The sequence below is a fragment of the Schistocerca serialis genome, chromosome 11, assembly GCF_023864345.2.
Source record: "Schistocerca serialis cubense isolate TAMUIC-IGC-003099 chromosome 11, iqSchSeri2.2, whole genome shotgun sequence".
Lineage (NCBI taxonomy): Eukaryota > Metazoa > Arthropoda > Insecta > Orthoptera > Acrididae > Schistocerca > Schistocerca serialis.
The window spans coordinates 158,450,551-158,471,080 of NC_064648.1; the positions used below are offsets into that span (position 1 = coordinate 158,450,551).

The 20,530-nt window shown below is 40.4% G+C and overlaps 2 protein-coding genes across 4 annotated transcripts in view; one reads left to right on the plus strand and one right to left on the minus strand.

Moving 5' to 3' along the window:
* The window catches only part of LOC126426799 (uncharacterized), a 388,288-nt gene that overhangs the window by 7,325 nt on the left and 360,433 nt on the right, over positions 1 to 20,530 (plus strand). The gene's annotated exons all lie outside the window — the stretch shown is intronic.
* The window catches only part of LOC126426797 (peroxisomal carnitine O-octanoyltransferase), a 243,936-nt gene continuing 228,840 nt past the window's right edge, over positions 5,435 to 20,530 (minus strand). For 2 of the 3 annotated variants that reach the window (XM_050088796.1, XM_050088797.1), the window contains exon 14: positions 5,435 to 5,738. The gene's annotated coding sequence lies outside the window, so the exon portion shown is untranslated. The remainder of the gene's footprint in view (positions 5,739 to 20,530) is intronic. The other variant, XM_050088798.1, reaches the window with a different exon arrangement.

A 20,530-nucleotide genomic window follows, 5' to 3' on the forward strand; every position in this document is an offset into this window, starting at 1 on the left:
CCTCGCATGTTCCAACATCTCTACGTATTCCAAACTGATCTTCTTCAACGTTTGCTTCCACCACTTCTTCCATTTGTCTGTAAAGAATTCATGTTACTATTTTGCAGCCATGACTTATTAAACTGATAGTCCAGTAATTTTCACACCTGTCAACACCTAGTTTCTTTGGGATTGGAATTATATTCTTCTTGAAGTCTGAGGGTATTTCATCTGTCTCATACATCTTGCTCACCAGATGGTAGAGTTTTTTGTCAGTGCTGGCTCTCCCAAGGCTATCAGTAGCTCTAATGGAATGTTGTCTACTCCCAGGGCCTTGTTTCGACTTAGGTCTTTCATTGCTCTGTCGATTCTTCACGCAGTATCACATCTCCCATTTCACCTTCATCTACATTTTGCATATAACTGCTAATATTCAAAATATATACAGTACTTCACAAGCTGCAGGCCTCAGCAGGCAACATCTACTGGAGATGTAAAGGGTGGCTACAGATGTAACTACTATGCATACCAGGTGTACCAGTATGAAATTAGCATTTTTGTTGTGAAAATGAAACACTAATTTTGAATTGAAAAGTAAAACCATTTTATTCAAAGTACTTACCATTGCTTTCTATACATTTTGACCACCTTTCTGACAATTTGCGGACACCACGCCTATAGAAATGTTCGTCTTTTGAAGTAAACCAATCAGACACGCAACTTTCAACTCCTTCGTAGGAATCGAAGTGTTCCTCAGCCAATGCGTGTCCCATTGATGAAAACAAAATGGTAGTTAGAGGGGGCCTAGTCTGGTGAATACGGCGGGTGGCGTAGCAGCTCCCCGACAAGTATTTTGATTGTATCCTGAACCAGTTATGCTTTGTGTGCAAGTGCATTGTCGTGTAAACAAATTACTTTGCCATGTCTTCTGGCCCATTCGGGTCTTTTTTTGATCAATGCATAGTTCAAATTGATCATTTGTTGTCTGTAGCGATTAGTATCCACAGTTTCACCGGGTTTTAGAAGCTCACAATACACCACACCTTTCTGATCCCGCCACATTGTCTTCTTGCCAAATCGATCTGGTTTTGCAGTTGATGTTGATGGTTGTCCCGGATTAACCCACAATTTTTCCCATTTAGGATTCTTAAAATAAATCCATTTTCCATTGCCAGGAACAATTTGAAGCAAAATTTGACAAATGGTTTTTCGGTTTTCCATCTCTTTCATTCAATTCATGTGGCACCCATTTTCCACACTTTTGGATCTTTCCCACAGCTTTCAGACGGTCAGAAATTGTTTATTGTGCAACATTTAGCATTGCTGCCATTTGCTTCTGACTCAAAGTATCAACTTCATCCAATATTGCTTGCAATTGGGTGCCTTTGAACTTTTTTGGTGGTCTTCCACGTTCTTCATTTCGTACATCAAAATCATTATTTCTGAACTGTTGAAACCATCTTTTGCATGTTGCTTCTGATAGAGCAGGATCACCATATGCCTCGACAAGCATTCGATGCGACTCTGCAGCACTTTTTTCAAATGAAAACAAAACAAAAAATTAATGCTTTCCGCAAATCACCACTTTCTGGTACAAAATTCGACATTGTTAACACGATGAAAACATATGATGTTTGTTCCATTACTTGATGTATACTAAATATCTTTGACAGACGTCATACCAACCATACAAAAAAAAAAATTAAGGCTCGTTCACAACAAATGTTCCCTATCGACACATTTGTATCTTAAAGCTCATTTCATACCGGTACACCACAAAATGAGATAATCCTACATGGCTTCAAATGGAACAATAGCATCTGAAAACGTTAATCCAACGACATGACCATTATGACTGCAACGAGTGCGGGATCACAAAGACTGGATTGTCAGTGAACAGAAAAGTGCCACCTCGTCAGACAAATCACCGTTTTTTGTTACACCAGTTCGATGCCTAAGTTCAGGTACACCTTCGTCCGTGCGAACAGCTTCTCGAGATACGTACTGCACCAGGTATGCAGACCAGTGGGGACATCCACCTGGTCTTCCGCGGTATCTGTGGTACTAAATGAAGCATCACGGTAGCTGTGGACAACGCAAACACTGTTGCAGACCACCTCTGTCTCTCCACACTTAATGTCTTCCTCAATATACAAAACAGATAATCTGATTGGGGTTTGAATTTTGATGGAATAAGTTACAGATAAGGCGGACTTTGTATTACTGATTGAGATAGCGCTGCAATTTGACCGTGAATGGCAGACCGGGTCGGCAACACTACAAAAAGTGACTGTAAGGAAATAGCATCAGAAATAAGTTGAAATTTACCTTATAATTCTGTCAGAAACGTAGTGTCTATTATAATATAGTCTTTGTGGCTGCATCTGGAATACTTCTTGATTTTCTTGTAGGATGTCCTTTTTTCACTGTTCGCTGGTCCTCTTGTTCTCCGTCCGATGAAAATTTCTTGAAGTTCTCACTGTCTGGATTAATTTATAAATTTGGTGATAACCATTGCGAATCACTACTGAAATAACGTGAAAATGCCGTGTGTTCGTTTCATAATATAGTTTTAATTTCCACTTAAAATCATTCTTTAACATCAACGCCAAAAAATACACCTATGCAAAAGTGAAAGAAGATTAAAATTACTTATGAAAATCTGTCACTGGCGCAGCGCTCTTGTGCATGCGCGATCGTAAATCACATCTTTGCTCTGGCGGAGCACGGTAGTGTAAGTACCGTTACCAAGGATGTGTGTTTGTCACATTCCAGACTTGTGTTACAGTGCGGTTTCACAGACCATTTATTTCAACAACACTTTGACAAGATATACAGGTGATACAGGATGGTCCATCTGAAGTTTCGGATGAGATTATCTCGAAAACTATACATCGGAAAAAAATAGTTGGTAAGACAAATTCGTAAGCTTTAAGGGGGGGGGGGGGGGGGCATCAAATGATACTACATGTGACCCACAGCCCCTGCCCGCTTGAGTGGGGCAGGGGGCAACTTTTAAATCTTAAATGGAAAACCTCATTTCTTATTGCAGATTCAGATTCTCCATAAAAAAGTAATCAAGTTTCGTCTGAAACACTTTTTTAAAACCATTGACAGATGGTGCTGAAATCGAGAAAAATTAAATTGGGGAAGAACTTAGATTTGTTTAGAATAATCTGAGAAGAACACATCAAATTGATACAAAATGTGCACCAATTCTTTCATTACGTCGAATTAAGCTTTTTTACAAAATGTATCCTACCCACCACAGTTTTTGATGGAGGGAGGTGGAATGCTAATAAAATCTCATTAGGGAACTCTTCACAATTGCATTACTCACCCAACTGTGGCGCTACCATGGCCGAACTGCGAACAATAGCTCAGTATAAAGGTCGGTACAATGCTATCGACGTCACTTCACTTTCAGATTGTGAACCGTAAACATTGACTGCCGAAAGTAAATTATTCTTTAGTGAAACATGGCTCACTAACCTCCTACAGAGATTGTTGAAATGCAGATCATTTCCCAGATGACATCCAAGCAAAAACGTTATTCATAATTGCACTCAGCGAGCTTGAAATGAATACATACATGCACCGTCCACCTCGTGATCGTGAATACAATGAAAATGACGCTCGTACCCCTACCATTCTCACCTGTGTTCAAATGGATCCCGATATTAGTAGTTGTGTGATTCCGAGACAAACTGGAATACCGAAATCAACTGTTTTGAGGATTTTGAAGACACATAAATATCATGTGTATCATATCACACTGAGACAGGCATTAACGCTGAAAGATACACAAATACACGTGCATTTCTGCCAATGAGCCTTGGAAATGATAAGAGGCGACAATGTTTTTTTTTAGATACAGTATGTTCACTGATGAAGCCACATTCAAAAACAATGGCAAATTAAATCATCATGATTGTCATTATTGGGCCCCTGTCAATCCACACTGACACAGACCCGTTGACAATCAACACAAAAGGTCGTTAATGGTCTGGTGTGAAATTTTAAAGGGTTACTTGATAGGACCGTATTTTTTTGACCGAAATGTTACTGGCGAATCTTGTTTACAACTTCTCTGTGATGATTTGTTGGAGCTAATGGAAGATGTTGATTTAGAGACTAGGCAACGAATGTGGTTCCAACAGGATGGAGCAGCTCCCCATTACACTAAAAATGTGCAGAACGTTTTAAATTTACAGTGCCCTGGTCCACGATAGGACGCGGCGGACCAATTGAGTGGCCTCCACGTTCACCAGACGTAACATCTCCTGATTATTTCTTGTGGGGTTATTTAAAAAATATTGTTTATGAAAGACACCCCACAACCAGAAATGGTATGGAGCAATACATTCGAAGAGTGTGTGCAGCCGTACCATGGGATGTGCTGCCCGAAATTGTGGACAACTTTTGCTGACAATTGACTTTATGCATTGAAGCTAATGGGGATAATTTTGAACAATTTCTTCGTGGCTTATTTCATTAATTAAGCACCCCAACATGTGAGAGGCAAGGGGACTCACAGTAATGAAGCACCTCACGGGAACATCATTCTACTACATCCATGTCGTCGTTCCTGGGTAACGCTAAAAGTACGATACAGTACATTTGGCACAAAAATAGCTTAATTTGGTGTAACGAAAGAATTGGTGCATGTTTTTTTATCGATTTGATGTGTCATTCTCGGATAATTCTAAATAAACCAGAGTTCTTCCCTAATTTTACTTTTTTCTCGATTTCAGCGCCACATGTCAATGGTTTAAAAAATGTTTCAGACAAAACTTGATTAGTTTTTTATGCAGTATCCGAATCTGCAATAAAAAAAATAGGGGTTTCCATTAACGATTTAAAAGTTACAGAATGTGATTTTTACTCTGCAGTGGAGTGTGCGCTGATATGAAACTTCCTGGCAGATTAAAACTGGGTGCCGGACCGAGACTCGAACTCGGGACCTTTGCCTTTCGCGGGCAAGTGCTCTATCAACTGAGCTACCCAAGCATGACTCACACCCCTTACTCACAGCACAGGTACTGGCAGTAGTAAAGCTGTGAGGGCGGAGTGTGAGTCGTGCTTCGGTAGCTCAGTTGGTAGAGCACTTGCCCGCGAAAGGCAAAGGTCCCGAGTTCGAGTCTTGGTCCGGCACACAGTTTTAATCTGCCAGGAAGTTTCGATTTAAAAGTTGCCTCCCACCCCACCCAATGGGGCGAGGGCTGCAGGTCACATGTAGTATCATTTCATGTCCCCCTTTGAGCTTACGAACTTGTCTTACCCACTATTTTTACCCGTTGTATAGTTTTCGAGATAATCTCATCCGAAACTTCAGATGGGCCACCCTGTACAAGAAAAGAAGTGTCACTAACCTGATAGAAATATGGATGGGTGGAATGAAGTGAACGACGATTTAGGATAATACTCAGTGATGAGTGTCAAGAAAAATTAACTATTAACAAATAGAATCCCCTTTTTATTGTAAATTTTCAGTACAAAATTATGTACAATTTAATATTATACACACAGCCAAGTTCCCAGTAAAACACCCATCCTTTCCTATATCACCACCTCCATTGTACTTAACACATAATGGTGCTGTTATAAGATGAGCTGTCCATTTCCTAATCTTCCTTCGTAATTGTCTACTTTCGTCCACTCCACATCACATCGAGCAGCAACACGGCAAAGATGCACGCAGGGCAGGAAGGCCGTCGAACCGCAGCCATTGCCATACTGCGAGCTCCGACACGACCTTTCTGGAACAGAGCACACACCAGTCAGAAAGGTGTTGATCACAGTTTACACAAGATATAAAATGATGAGCAAGGTGCTCAACACATTACAACTCTGGATCTTATTCTTCCGTGAGATCCCAGATCAGTTCAATAGGATTTACCTCTAGAAGAAATGGCAGCAATCCGAGGGGAACAAAACCGTTTTCTGGGAGTGCTTTCTGACTGGAACAAACAGGAGTAGTTTGGAACTCCTTAACTAAGGCCTTAAATATCACTTTCCTCAGATCTGGCTCATGATGATGTTGTTGTTGTTGTTGTTGTTGTTGTGGTCTTCAGTCCTGAGACTGGTTTGATGCAGCTCACCATGCTACTCTATCCTGTGCAAGCTTCATCATCTCCCAGTACCTACTGCAGCCTACATCATTCTGAATCTGCTTAGTGTATTCATCTCTTGGTCTCCCTCTACGATTTTTACTCTCCACGCTGCCCTCCAATACTAAATTGGTGATCCCTTGATGCCTCAGAACGTGTCCTGCCAACCGATCCTTTCTTCTGGTCAATTTGTGCTACAAACTCCTCTTCTCCCCAATTCTATTCAATATCTCCTCATTAGTTATGTGATCTACCCATCTTTATTTTCAGCATTCTTCTATAGCACCACATTTCAAAAGCTGCTATTCTCTTCTTGTCCAAACTATTTATCATCCACATTTCACTTCCATACATGGCTACACTCCACACAAATACTTTCGGAAACAACTTCCTGACACTTAAATCTATACTCGAAGTTAACAAATTTCTCTTCTTCAGAAACGCTTTCCTTGCCATTGCCGGTCTACATTTTATATCCTCTCTACTTCGACCATCATCAGTTATTTTACTCCCCAACTAGCAAAACTCCTTTACTACTTTAAGTGTCTCATTTCCTAATCTAATTCCCTCCGCATCACCCGACTTAATTCGACTACATTCCATTATCCTCATTTTGCTTTTGTTGATGTTCATCTTATACCTTCCTTTCAAGACACTGTCCATTCCATTCAACTGCTCTTCCAAGTCCTTTGCTGTCTCTGACAGAATTACAATGTCATCGGCGTACCTCAAAGTTTTTTATTTCTTCTCCATGGATTTTAATACCTACTCCGAATTTTTCTTTTGTATCCTTTACTGCTTGCTCAATATACAGATTGAATAACATCGGGGAGAGGCTGCAACCCTGTCTCACCCCCTTCCTAACCACTGCTTCCCTTCATGCCCCTTCACTCTTATAACTGCCATCTGGTTTCTGTACAAATTGTAAATAGCCTTTCGCTCCCTGTATTTTGCCCCTGACGCCTTCAGAATTTGGAAGAGAGTATTCCAATCAACATTACCAAAAGCTTTGTTGAAGTCTACAAATGCTAGAAATGTAGGTTTGCCTTTCGTAAATCTATTTTCTAAGATAATTGGTAGGGTCAGAATTACCTCACGTGTTCCAACATTTCTACGGAATCCAAACTGATCTTCCCTAAGGTCGGCTTCTACCAGTTTCTCCATTAGTCTGTAAAGAATTCGCGTTAGTATGTTGCAGCCGTGACTTATTAAACTGATAGTTCGCTAATTTTCACATCTGTCATCACCTGCTTTCTTTGGGATTGGAATGATTATATTCTTCTTGAAGTTTGCGGATAGGTCACCTGTCCCATACATCTTGCTCACCAAATACTAGAGTTTTGTCAGGACTGGCTCTCCCAAGCCTATCAGTAGTTCTAATGGAATGTTGTCTACTCCCCGGGTCTTGTTTGGACTCAGGTCTTTCAGTGCCCTGTCAAACTCTTCACGCAGTGTCTGGCTCATAACGTGTGTAATTACAGGCAAGTCACGGTGTTACAAATCAACAAAAGTAGTCCTCTGATGATCTGACCTCCTTGCACCTGGTTCTGTAGAGTGCAGATTAGTGAGGTCCTACTGCAATTGCTGTTTGTCTGAAATTGCTTTGTGATGTTAAGACTTGAACTGTTAGGTGTGAACCAGCGTAAAAAAAAAAAAAAAAAAAAAAAAGAGAAGCTACAATCACATCATAAGACCTGTCAGCAGTTTGGTACCATGTACATACCAGCATAACAAATATGTCATTTCACATTTTTAAATTCCTTTTCACTCTTTTATTAATTACTGTTGTTCCCATTCCTTCTTTATATGGTGAGCTGTTTCTATGAAATGGGATAATTCACTAATTTGTTACAGTAAAATCACAGTTTTAAAATTTATCTTAAGAGAAGCAAGTCCCCGGCAGTACCTACAACCTGAAAAGTTGACTGTCCGTGCGGAATGACGGTCATAATAATGACCGAGTGTTTTGAGAACTCACAACTAGGTTCTGGAAAGAAAGGGAGCAAACATTAAAGAAATAGAAGCCAGATGGAATAAAGTATCCACCAATAAACACAGACACAATCACAAGAGCATTACACAGTGCTGTAACCACTTGCACCTCCCTCTGGAGGGATGCGTTGTTATTTTTGATGAACACTTGAGAAAATTTACAGGACCGGCATTTGAGGCTGACTGCAGAATGACTCTACGGCCGCCAATGTGCGTTTCGTGTAAGGATCACGAAGATAAGATAGGAGAAATTAGGGCTCGTACAGAGATGTGTGGGCTGTCATTTTTCCCTCACTCTACCTGTGAGGAAACAACTAGCAGTGGTAGAGGGTACCCTCCATCAAGCACCGTATTGTGGCTTTTGGAGTATGTATGTAGAACTATGCAGTGGCATCTTCTGATTAAAGGCAGATACTGCAAGCATCCTCAACAGCCACAGTCTTCTGGCAGAAAATTCTAAGAAATTTTGGTCTTAAGTCAAAGCAGTAGGTGGATCAAAACAAAATGTCCAGACACTCTCCAGACTAAAGGCCAAAATACTAAAAGTCTTTTTCCAAAGCTGTTTCAAAGAGGAAGACTGCACTGTAGTTCCTTCTCTAGATTGTCACACAGATGACAAAATAGTAGATATCAAAATAAAAGACAGAGGGATAGAGAAACAAGATAGCTCAAAAGAGGAAAGGCCGCTGGAGCTGATGGGATATCAGTTCGATTTTACACAGAGTACGCGAAGGAACTTGCCCTCCTTCTTGCAGCGGTGTACCGTAGGTCTCTAGAAGAGCGTAGCGTTCCAAAAGATTGGAAAAGGCACAGGTCATACCTGTTTTCAAGAAGGGACGTCGAACAGATGTGCAGAACTATAGACCTATATCTCTAACTTCGATCAGTTGTAGAATTTTGGAACACGTATTATGTTTGAGTACAATGACTTTTCTGGAGACTAGAAATCTACTCTGTAGGAATCAGCATGGGTTTAGAAAAAGGCGATCATGTGAAACCCAGCTCGTGCTATTCATCCACGAGACTCAGAGGGCCGTAGACATGGGTTCACAGGTAGATGCCGTGTTTCTCGACTTCCGCAAGGCGTTCGATACAGTTCCCCACAGTCGTTTAATGAATAAAGTAGTTGTAACAATGGAAAATTGTACTGAAATGCAGGAGGCTCTGCAGCGAATTGACGCATGGTGCAGGGAATGGCAACTGAATCTCAATGTAGACAAGTGTAATGTGCTGCGAATACACAGAAAGAAAGATCCCTTATCATTTACCTACAATATAGCAGGTCAGCAACTGGAAGCAATTAATTCCATAAATTATCTGGGAGCAGGCATTAGAAGTGATTTAAAATGGAATGATCATATAATGTTGAGTGTCGGTAAAGCAGATGCCAGACTGAGATTCATTGGAAGAATCCTAAGGAAATGCAATCCGAAAACAAAGGAAGTAGGTTACAGTACGCTTGTTCGCCCACTGCTTGAATATTGCTCGGCAATGTGGGATCCGTACCAGATAGGGTTGATGGAAGAGATAGAGGAGATCCAACGGAGAGCAGCGCGCTTCGTTAAAGGATCATTTAGTAATCGCGAAAGCGTTATGGAGATGATAGAGAAACTCCAGTGGAAGACTCTGCAGGAGAGATGCTCAGTAGCTCGGTACGGGCGTTTGCCAAAGTTTCGAGAACATACCTCCACCGAGGAGTCAAGCAGTATATTGCTCCCTCCTACATATATTTCGCGTAGAGACCACGAGGATAAAATCAGAGAGATTAGAGCCCACACAGAGGCATACCGACAATCGTTCTTTCCACGAACAATACGGGACTGGAATAGAAGGGAGAACCGATAGAGGTACTAAGGTACCCTCCGCCACACACCGTCAGGTGGCTTGCGGAGTATGGATGTAGATGTAGATGTAGACTGTGGTCTTTGATCATTTTCAAGTATTACACTGAAATGGTGTGTGTGTTTTCTCTCTCTAACTGAGTTCCCCATCAAGTATCAGGTGTTGCGCAGGTATGCATATGCTCCAATCTTCTATTAGCCCATCTCCTCTTTCTCCCCCCTGCCTCTGCCCACTAGCTCCTTCACCCCTTCTCCGTTCATCACTTCCGCTCGCTCTCTCTCTCTCTGCCTCCTCCTCCCCATCTATCTACCAGCTCTTTCCCTCTCGGTCCATCTCATCCTCTTCCTTTTCAGTGTCAATTTGCTTCTCTCTCTATTTCTCTCCTCCACTCTCTTCTCTCTGTTCCTCTTCCCCCCCCCCCCCTCTCCCGCTCCTCCCTCCCTGTCCATATCCCCTTCCCTATCTCTGTCCATCCTTCCTCCCCTATCTGTGCTTATTTCCTCCTCCCCCCCCCCCCCCCGAACACAAATTATGTCACAAGAATTTCATGATTTTTGGAGCCCACTCCCCTCCTTGTCACAGGTGGTAACATTTCTGTGACACTCCTCCCCTGGTCTGACATTATATTTTTGCACTTTTAAACGTTGAAATTATTAAATTAAAACAGTGTTTCCGGAATTACTACATGATGTATACCTGGACAAGAAAAAAAATGTTCTTATTTTTCTCGGATTTCCCAGTTTAAAATACACTTTCTCCCTTTCTGTGTTAAGTGACAGTATACTTTTCCTCGTCACTGTAAAACTTATCAATACTTAGCATGTTTATCTACACAGACGTATAATTTGCCAGCACTTTAGAAAACGAAACCCGGGGGGGGGGAATCACATTTTGGAAAGATCTTTCATGTGCAGCAACATGTGCGCTGCATTTATTCGTGTTACGGAGGTATAAATTCGAATTCCACCAAACACTGCATGTTAATTTCCGAAGCAATGAAATCGAGATTGCGATGCGCTTTTGTAAGCCAGTCATAGCTCATGTCACGTGATCTCGCCAGTCGATGACAGCACAGGACACGTGATTTAGTCAACCAATAGCAAGGTTACTCTTAAGTAGCGTGAACGCACAAAAAAGAAAAGTTAATGGTTTAAATTAATATACAAAGCTTTCACAAATAATATTGGTCTCTAAGATTAATAAGCTGCAAGAGAAGCTAAGCTTCCACATATAATGTTGATGGCTCGAAATTCTTCTAGATGGTCATCCTCAAAGAGTTTGTTTTTAAATGAGAGTCAAACGCTCTGTGATTTAAGAAATTCATCGTACATTCTCGCACATAGTTCATCTTGCGTAAAAGGAAATTTACTTTGAAAGTAATACTTTTCAAACCACCATTTACGATGACACAGGAACCCCGCATGTTCGTATGTGTATAACATTAAAAGATCTTGCATTATGTCATAAAAGAAACAAGACATCAAAGGACACTTCAAGAGCATCGGAATTTCGAGAACCATACTAAAATGCATAATTCGCCTAAAACTGCACAATCGTATGTTTAGATTCGGATGTAAATTTTCTTGAGTACCAGTACTGCATTATCTCATGTTCGGTTCTTTATTATGGCATAATGTCATAAGTGCTAGAAGATGAAAAACGTGCACTTGAAATGCAGCGAACAGTTGAAACTAGCCAACAGTGTGAAATTAAACACTTCGTTTCAAATAAATTGACTGCCTCGGTGCAAAAGACTAATAAAAGCCAAATCTCTTTAGCAAACTGACAAAAATAACTTCATTGTTCTGCAAGGCGATTAATGCCTGACTGTCATAAAGGTGGAAATAAAACCTGAAACTAACAACATATTTTAGCCTTCCATAATTATGTGAATGTATTTTAATTCATTTGGTAGCTCCCGGCCACAGAAATTCGTTTTCTTTCCATTTGATGTGAGAGCAATAAACAAAGTGGAAACAGCAAAATCACTAAATGTAAACACAGGTCACATGGAGACAACCCACCTCCCCACCACAACTCAGACTGCTCTGTGGATCAGCCCCGGATCTACGATATTTCCGAACTGGGACAATACTAGATAGTGGCACCCACACACACTCCTGTAGCCAGCAGCGGGAAAAGGTACTTCTCAGAGGTAAGGCGATTAATGCCTGACTGTCATAAAGGTGGAAATAAAACCTGAAACTAACAACATATTTTAGCCTTCCATAATTATGTGAATGTATTTTAATTCATTTGGTAGCTCCCGGCCACAGAAATTCGTTTTCTTTCCATTTGATGTGAGAGCAATAAACAAAGTGGAAACAGCAAAATCACTAAATGTAAACACAGGTCACGTGGAGACAACCCACCTCCCCACCACAACTCAGACTGCTCTGTGGATCAGCCCCGGATCTACGATATTTCCGAACTGGGACAATACTAGATAGTGGCACCCACACACACTCCTGTAGCCAGCAGCGGGAAAAGGTACTTCTCAGACGCGACTCAACTGCGCATGCGCAAGAGCCCGCCCGCAACTGCTCAAATGAATCTAATGTAAAAACATCTGTCACGTCATGCTCATCGGAGGCAATTTGTTGTTAGGAAGCACTACATATTCTTCCTAAACCCTTTGACACACTTTGGCTGGCAGACACTTGTATGAGCACTGTGTTTTGTTGCTGTATACGGCGCATTTCCTTTGCGACTTAAGTTTTATTTTAGTTTTTTTTTCTTTTGTCGAAATTTTTTTTTTACTGCAGTACTATTCTGCAGAAGTGGAATACAGTAATATCCTTCGTTAGAGTATTGGTTCTTACCAGTCAAAATCACGAAAATTTTACTGTTAACTAAACAACGAAAAATTCCTGGAATTCTAAAAAATTCCCAGGTTTTTCCCAGTTTTCTACCGGATGAAAAAATTTCCGGGTTTTTCCCAGATGTCCCAGGTCGTGTACACGCTGTATTATACATTTCTACATAAAATCTCCTTTTCTTCATAAAATCAATAATAAACAAAACATTTTTAGAAAATTTATAAAACATAAAAAATCAAATGAATGATACCAAATTTAATCTTGTGTCCAAGGACTTTGAACCCATTCTTTTACATTAATTATGATGGGCAAAGCAGTCATTGTCTACATCATCTTTAACCATCATTTATCAAACAAAGAACTTCTCTGGCATGTATAGCTGCAATTCTTTTAAGATGAATCCTCCTACTGGGTAAAACCTCTTGTTAGCTCTTATGTGATTGAATTTGTTGGTTAGTGGGTTTGTATGATCAAAGACATAGGCCACAGATGCCACATGATCATTTAAATAAGTATGCCCTGACATTGGAGCAATAGCTATCATACAGAACTTTTCAAATGTGATGATGCTCGGAGATCCAAAGATAGCTGTAATAACAATGGAGCAAATTTAGTTTTGGAGTCATCACTTCCTACAGGTACATACCTGTCTGAAGTCAAAACAGTTGGTGGTAAAAACCCCTCTCATAATAACCACCACAATCTAGATAGTCACACACCACAAAATGCACCAACATCGCATTTTACAATTTGAAAAAAATAATTTGATTCACACACTTGTGACTGTACGATATCCAGTCCGGTATCTCTTGGCACAAAGTATACGTCAACCACAGGAAAATTGCCACTCACCAGTTACCTCCAAATATTAGCCGGCATAATGTCTGTTCTCTCAAAATTCTGTGTTTCTAGCTCCAAGTCAGTAGTTTGATTGCAGGAATCAAGATGTGAACTGAAACTGTCACGTTTCAACAAAACACAAGTAATTTCGCGACTAAGAGGCACCGTTTGTCACTCCACTCTGTTAAATGTAATTCTTCCTGGAGCATCTGTGGTAATGTAGATTCCAAGGCAAAATCTTTAAAATGTTGTTCGGATAAAACTATAACTCACTCGTATTGTGGATTTGCGTCGGAACGACCATCGCAAATGAAAAGAAACACGAATTTTACAAAACCTTCTCGAGTTATCATTAACTTTTCAAAAGCTGGTAAATAAGAAAGTCTATGTATATCTGTGCCACGAGTCTCTGCATTAGAGGAAGAATTTTTTTCCACTATGAATGTGTCACAGCTTTAGGTTTCCCCGCCCTTCTTTATCACAATACTTGCACAAACGGAGGGAATAAGTTTATTCTTTTTAGTGACCACAAAATCGTGATCTGGAAATTTTACATGGTAGTCAATGTGCATTAACAGTAATGCTTGAGCATTTTTTGCTGTAATACCTAAAGGCACACACGCTCTGTCATCGACACGAGGGTTGTCCACGAAGGAGGGTCTCCGAAGAACTCCCGTCGGCAGGTTATACAGAACGAAAGGCCACCCTCATGTCGCCAGCACCACGAGAGATCTCATCACCAAATTCGGGTGGGAAATCACTGACCATCCTCCATACAGTCCTGATATCACTCCCAGTGACTACCATTTGTTGCCCAACTTGAAACAACACTTGGGGGGTGTGGGGTTGGGGGGACGGAATTCTCAAGCGACATAGAGTCGGATGCAGCTGTAGATTCCTTCCTGCACGGTTCTGTGGGAGAGTGGTACAACCCAGGTACGAAAAATCTTCCACAGCATCTACAAAAATGCATCAGTCGCGATGGGGACTATGTTGAATAATAGCGAAAAGTCCAAGCTTTCAGAATCTATAATTGGTTTTGCAATAAAATGATGTTTCCTGTGTGAAAAAGCACTGGAGACCTTAATTTACGGACAGCGCTCATAGGTTTCGAGAATGAGATATCCACTCTGCAGTGGAGTGTGTGCTGATATGAAACTTCCTGGCAGATTAAAACTGTATGCCGGACCGAGACTCAAACTCGGGACCTTCGCCTTTCGCGGGCAAGTGCTCTAGTTCTGCAAGGTTAGCAGGAGAGCTTCTGTGAAGTTTGGAAGGTAGGAGGTGAGGTACTGGCAGAAGTAAAGCTGTGAGGACGGGGCGTGAGTCGTGCTTGGGTAACTCAGCTGGTAGAGCACTTGCCCGCGAAAGGCAAAGGTCCCGAGTTCGAGTCTCGGTCCGGTACACAGTTTTAATCCGCCAGGAAGTTTCAGCCCTCATAGGTAAAAATAATACTTGACCAGGACCCTAAACTGAAGCTAAAGATTCAAGGTTTCTTACTGTAGCTGAACAAAAATTTGGCATCTTTATGCTTAAAATTAAGTGCACAGTGTGGTTTGCACAGTTTAACAGGGGCAGTTACAACTTTTCCCCCCTCTTTGCTCTGTACTGACTCCTTTGGAATCTTATGATCGACTGATAATATAGCCTTTTTACATAGCTTGTGAGTCATCCAGTGTTTTGTAACATGTGACAGTTTCAGTCTGACATCGATCACCAGCTGCACCATCAAAAACTGCAATCTCCTTTACGACTTCAAGTAAATCTTAATGATTTCCTTCTATTCTAGACTGACTGACAGTATTTTGAATTTTAAGAGCTGCTGCTAAGTAAGAATTACTTTCAAAAATTTGTAGAATTCTTAGTTTTTTAGACTCTCAATTATTCTCTGTTATTCAGCTGTGTTGATCTTTCTTCACTATGTTTATTTCCTGCTGTATGCCTTTCCTTAATGCTGTTGTTTTGTTTTTTTTTTCCTCCATCTGGTACCATAGCAACACCGCACACTAACAGCAAGCTACTGAGCTCAGATTCTAGTACTACAATTTCATTCTTAGAAGTATTCTGACTAGGTGTTCATTTAGGTGCTGTCTGAGAACTGACTTCCACTTGGCTGAATACCAATATCATTAATGTGTTCTGGTATGTCCTGTTGGGTTTCTTTTTACAGTTAAAAACAATCATGTAAAATGATAAATATGGAGATTTCACACAATATGTATACTTAATCACCCTGAACAATTCAGCTACGCAATAGTGACGACTGCAATGAAATCGACCTCGTACCTTCCCAGATTACCTCCAACAGACAGACAGAAAGATGCAGTTGCTGATTTTGTGTTATGGTCAGCAGTGAATAACAACTGAATGAATCTTTATATGAGATTTTCCTTTAATCATTTAGTATCAGAGAAGAAAAACACAATGCAGAGTGTTTAGCGTATCTCAGTGTTTATGATGACATTATCGATTACACTGTGTGTTGTACCATGAGCTATAATTTTGCTGGTCATTCACTGGTCTATGTAAATACTGTGTGCAAAATGTGTCACAAATACAGTTAGCAGTGAAGAAGTGAAAAATTGAAACATCAAGCTTCACGTGGCATTTTACTGCAGACTCAGTGAAAATGTAGTAAGAAAAAAAAAACTTGTTTTTTTTTTCATCATTTTGTGAGAGTTGTCAGCCAGAAAAAGTTTAGTAAATAAGTGCTCTCATTCTCGAATACTGGGTGACTAAAGTAAGGGGTATTCGTGCATTGTGGATATATTGCTTTTTCATCCTCATCTCCGCCCTTTGATAGCTAGATGGTTACTACCTCCACAGTGATTCTTTCCATACAGTAAGTGGCATGTTCACCAACTTTGGTTGAAATCGGTCCACTAGTTTAGGAGGAGATGTGGAACACAGATACGTACATAGAGAATTTATGAAAGTACAGTGGACCAGAAAATCTGTGACATTATGCAATTACAATGTAGGACTGGAGGGAGTAGATTAAATTAAGAAAAAAAATAATTCCTTTTTGCAATCCTACACTGTACTGAGATAATGTTATGGATTTTAGGGTCCAATGCATTTTCATGCATGAATACATAATTTTTTTTGAAAATTGGTGCTTGAAAATCGCCAAGGACCAAAAATAAATTATCTATACATTCAAATGGTGTAACTTTTAGTTAAAAAGCTCCAATTATTTGTTGGATGTAGTCCATTCTCTACCTTTCCCTACAGTTTTTACCCCCTTCAGGTCCTTCTAGTACCATGGCAGTTACTCCTTGATGTCTTAATAGGTGTCCTATCATCCTGTCCCTGCTTAGGAGTTTTCAATACGTTGCTCTCTTCACTGATTTCATAGATAACTTCCTCATTCCTTAACTCGTCAGTTCATCTAATTTTCAACATTTTGTGACACCGTGTGTCGAATGTTTCAATTCTCTTCTTTTCCAGCTGCCCCCACCCCCTCCTCCCTCCCCCAGTCAATGATTCACTTCCGTACAACACTGCACTCCAAATGTAAATTCTCAGAAATTTATTCCTCAGATTAAAGTTGATATTTGATATTAGTAGATTTCTTTGGGCCAGGAATGCACTCTCTGGCCTACGCCAGTCTGCTTTTAGCAGCCTCTTCACTTTGTGCATGATGTATTACTTTGCTTCCAAGCAAGTAAAATTCCTTCACTTTGTCTCGTTTGTACTTATCAATTTTGATGTTATCTTTTCTGCTAATCTTGGGTTGGGCTGTTTGGGGGAAGAGACCAAACAGCGAGATCATCGGTCTCAACGGATTAGGGAAGGACGGGGAAGGAAGTCGGCCGGCATTTGCCTGGAGCTATTTAGGAAAACCATGGAAAACCTAAATCAGGATGGCCAGACGCGGGATTGAACCGTCATCCTCCCGAATGAGAGTCCAGTGTGCTAACCACTGTGCCACCTTGCTCGGTCTGCTAATCTTGTTTCTGGTACTTTTAAGGATACATCCTTCCCCAAGAATCATATGAAATGTCTGGTACCACCTTTTTTTGTATGAATCCGGATAGCTATTGGATGAGTCAGTGCTTCCTAGGGACTTGTATGTGTGTCTTTATACATATATTTCTGTCCAATTTGCAAAAACACTTGACATTCATTGTGAAAGCATACAGAATTTTCTGGAAGGACGTATATTATCATGATTGTCAGGGGATTGTTGTCATTAACAAAATTATGTACAGGTGCTGAGTTAGATGTTTAATCAAGAAATTGAAGTGTTAAATATCTGGCGGCAAATATTAAGAGGCTGTGAAAATGTTGGCATAAGTGCAGTTGATTGATGGTTTGACACAGAGAACATCAAATTCCTGAGAAACAGCTTAAAAGTTACTACCAAGCGATGTATTTTCATTTGTTATCTATTTTTATTTCCTCCTCTGTAATTAATATCATTTGTAATCACATTTCTAATTAACTCTTCAATTGTTTACATCACACAACTTTGCTATTTTCAGAATGTGACACCTTATTTGTAAATTTTACACATGTAGTCGGATACAGCACGAGATTTGTACTGTCACAGAATGTTAATAATCAAATCCAAACTGTAATTAATTATGTAACTAAAATACAGGGTGTTTATAAATGAATATCGGGGTTTTAATGCTTTATAATATTTATTACATTAAACTTACAGTTATAAATGATACGTCAAATGAAAGAGCAACACAAACAGTTGCATTTGGCACCAGTGCGCATGCGCAGTGAGCAATGTTTCTGCCGCGGAGATGGTGTTTTGTGTTTTGCAGTTTGCAAAGACTGAATATGTAGTTACTGTGCAACAGGCATTCCGGCTGAATTTCGGTTGTGATCCTCCCAGTGATAACAACATTAGTAGATGGTATCATCAGTTTGAAGATACTGGCTGCCTTCGTAAAGGGAAGAGCACAGGACGACTAAGAGTTAGTGAAGAGACTGTTGAGCGAGTGACAGGGTTGTTCACTCGTAGCCCAAAGAAATCAGTCCGGAAAGCTAGTCATGAATTACAAGTTCCCGTGTCAACTGTTTGGAAAGTTTTAAGAAAATGCGTACAACTATGTACTTACTGTTTACAGTTATTACAGGTTCTAAAGCTGGCAGATCATGGATTACATGCCAACTTTGCAAACGAAATGTTGTTTCATGACTATGAAGATTTTTTGGATCATGTTGACTTCAGTGATGAATCGATCTTTCACCTTAGTGGACATGTACCATATTTACTCGAATCTAAGCCGCACTTTTTTTCCGGTTTCTGTAATCCAAAAAACTGCCTGCGGCTTAGAATCGAGTGCAAAGCAAGCGGAAGTTCTGAAAAATGTTGGTAGATGCCGCCACAACTAACTTCTGCCGTCGAATATATGTAGCGCTACACAAGCATGCTTTGTGGGCACAAAAATAAATACTGGCGCCAAAACCTTTTATTTTCTCCGCCCCGAGTTTCGACCACTGCATTTGCATACATTATCCAAAGAAGTAAATACAATTTCCGTATTGTTCATCTTCGAATGTAGCAGAATTTCAATGTACTACGAAAATCCGACTGGCAAGACTGTTAGGGATGTTTGTCAATATGGCCAACTCTACGTTCCGAGTTTTTTCCTACCTGTGAGAAGAGATGGTTGCTAATAGGAACTGATGAAATGTGAATCACATGCAGTATTCTCTTCACCATAAGAATAATACGAATATAAACATTTTGTCATCTATTCTTTCGTGTTTGCTGCTATCTCATTTAAATCCTGTCTGCCTAATAAACTACGAAACTAGAGTAAGACAACAGCAAACGCGGAAGAATATACGTATCGTATCATGTTTATATTCGTATTATTCTTATGCCTAATAGTGATATAGTCAGAAATGAAGCACGGCAACTGACTAGATTTTAAATGTAAGGTGACTAATTTCTGCGCAGAATTTGATGTACTAAAGAAGTGGCCGCAAAGATTTTCAAACGGAGAAAAATTTGCGCCTAACTCTCGTTCGGAACATGTTCTATCACACGCAGTCTATCATTTGGTTCTTGTTGATCATTATCAAAGAAAGCAGCAGTGTAAGTAACAACAAATAGCAGTCTCTTGCCATTGTTTCGCTAATGAGACGATTCCTCTTTTTTTTTTTAAGCAGCGGTAGCGCGCATAAAAGCAAGTCATGCCGCGAGCGGCGACAGGCCGTAAACATGCACTATCAGAATGCGACAAACAATGCATGACACAGTACAGTAATGCATTTTCAGCTTAGAGTGACGTAAACACCTATAACAAAAAAAACGGCACTTATCAGATCAAAGCAAAATAAGCAATCGATCCAAACCAGACGAAGCACGTGAAAAAGGAAGGGTACCCGTATAAATATGGACAGAGCGCCTGAGGCATAGCAATGGCTACCTGGTAAAGCTTAACTGCTAAGCTTACGACTCGAACCAAACTACTGTAGCTGTATCGTCTTTCATTCTGTGTCTCATATTACAATGAACCAACTTTGTTTCGATTTGGAGGTGCGGCCTAAAACTTTTCTCTCCCCTGAATTTCGAGTCTCAAATTTCAGGTGTGGCTTAGATTCGGGAAATATTTTTTTCCTTTATTTCGAGTCTCATTTTTCAGGTGCGGCTTAGATTCGAGTGCGGCTTAGATTCGAGTAAATACGGTAACAGTCACAATGTGCGCATCTGGGGCTGAGAAAATCCTCACAGGTGGTACAAATGCAACGCGATTCCCCTAAAGTGACTGTTTTTTTGAGCCATATCCTGGTGGAAAGTTTATGGGCCTTTCTTTTTTGGTGAACCTACTGTAACTCGCACTTCTTACCTTGATACACTAGAGCAATGGCTCTTCCCTCTGTTGGAATAAGATGAGCCAGAGAACTTCATTTTCCAGCAAGATGGTGCGCCACCTCACTAGCACAGCGAAGTATGCGACTGGTGGAACTTCACTCTAC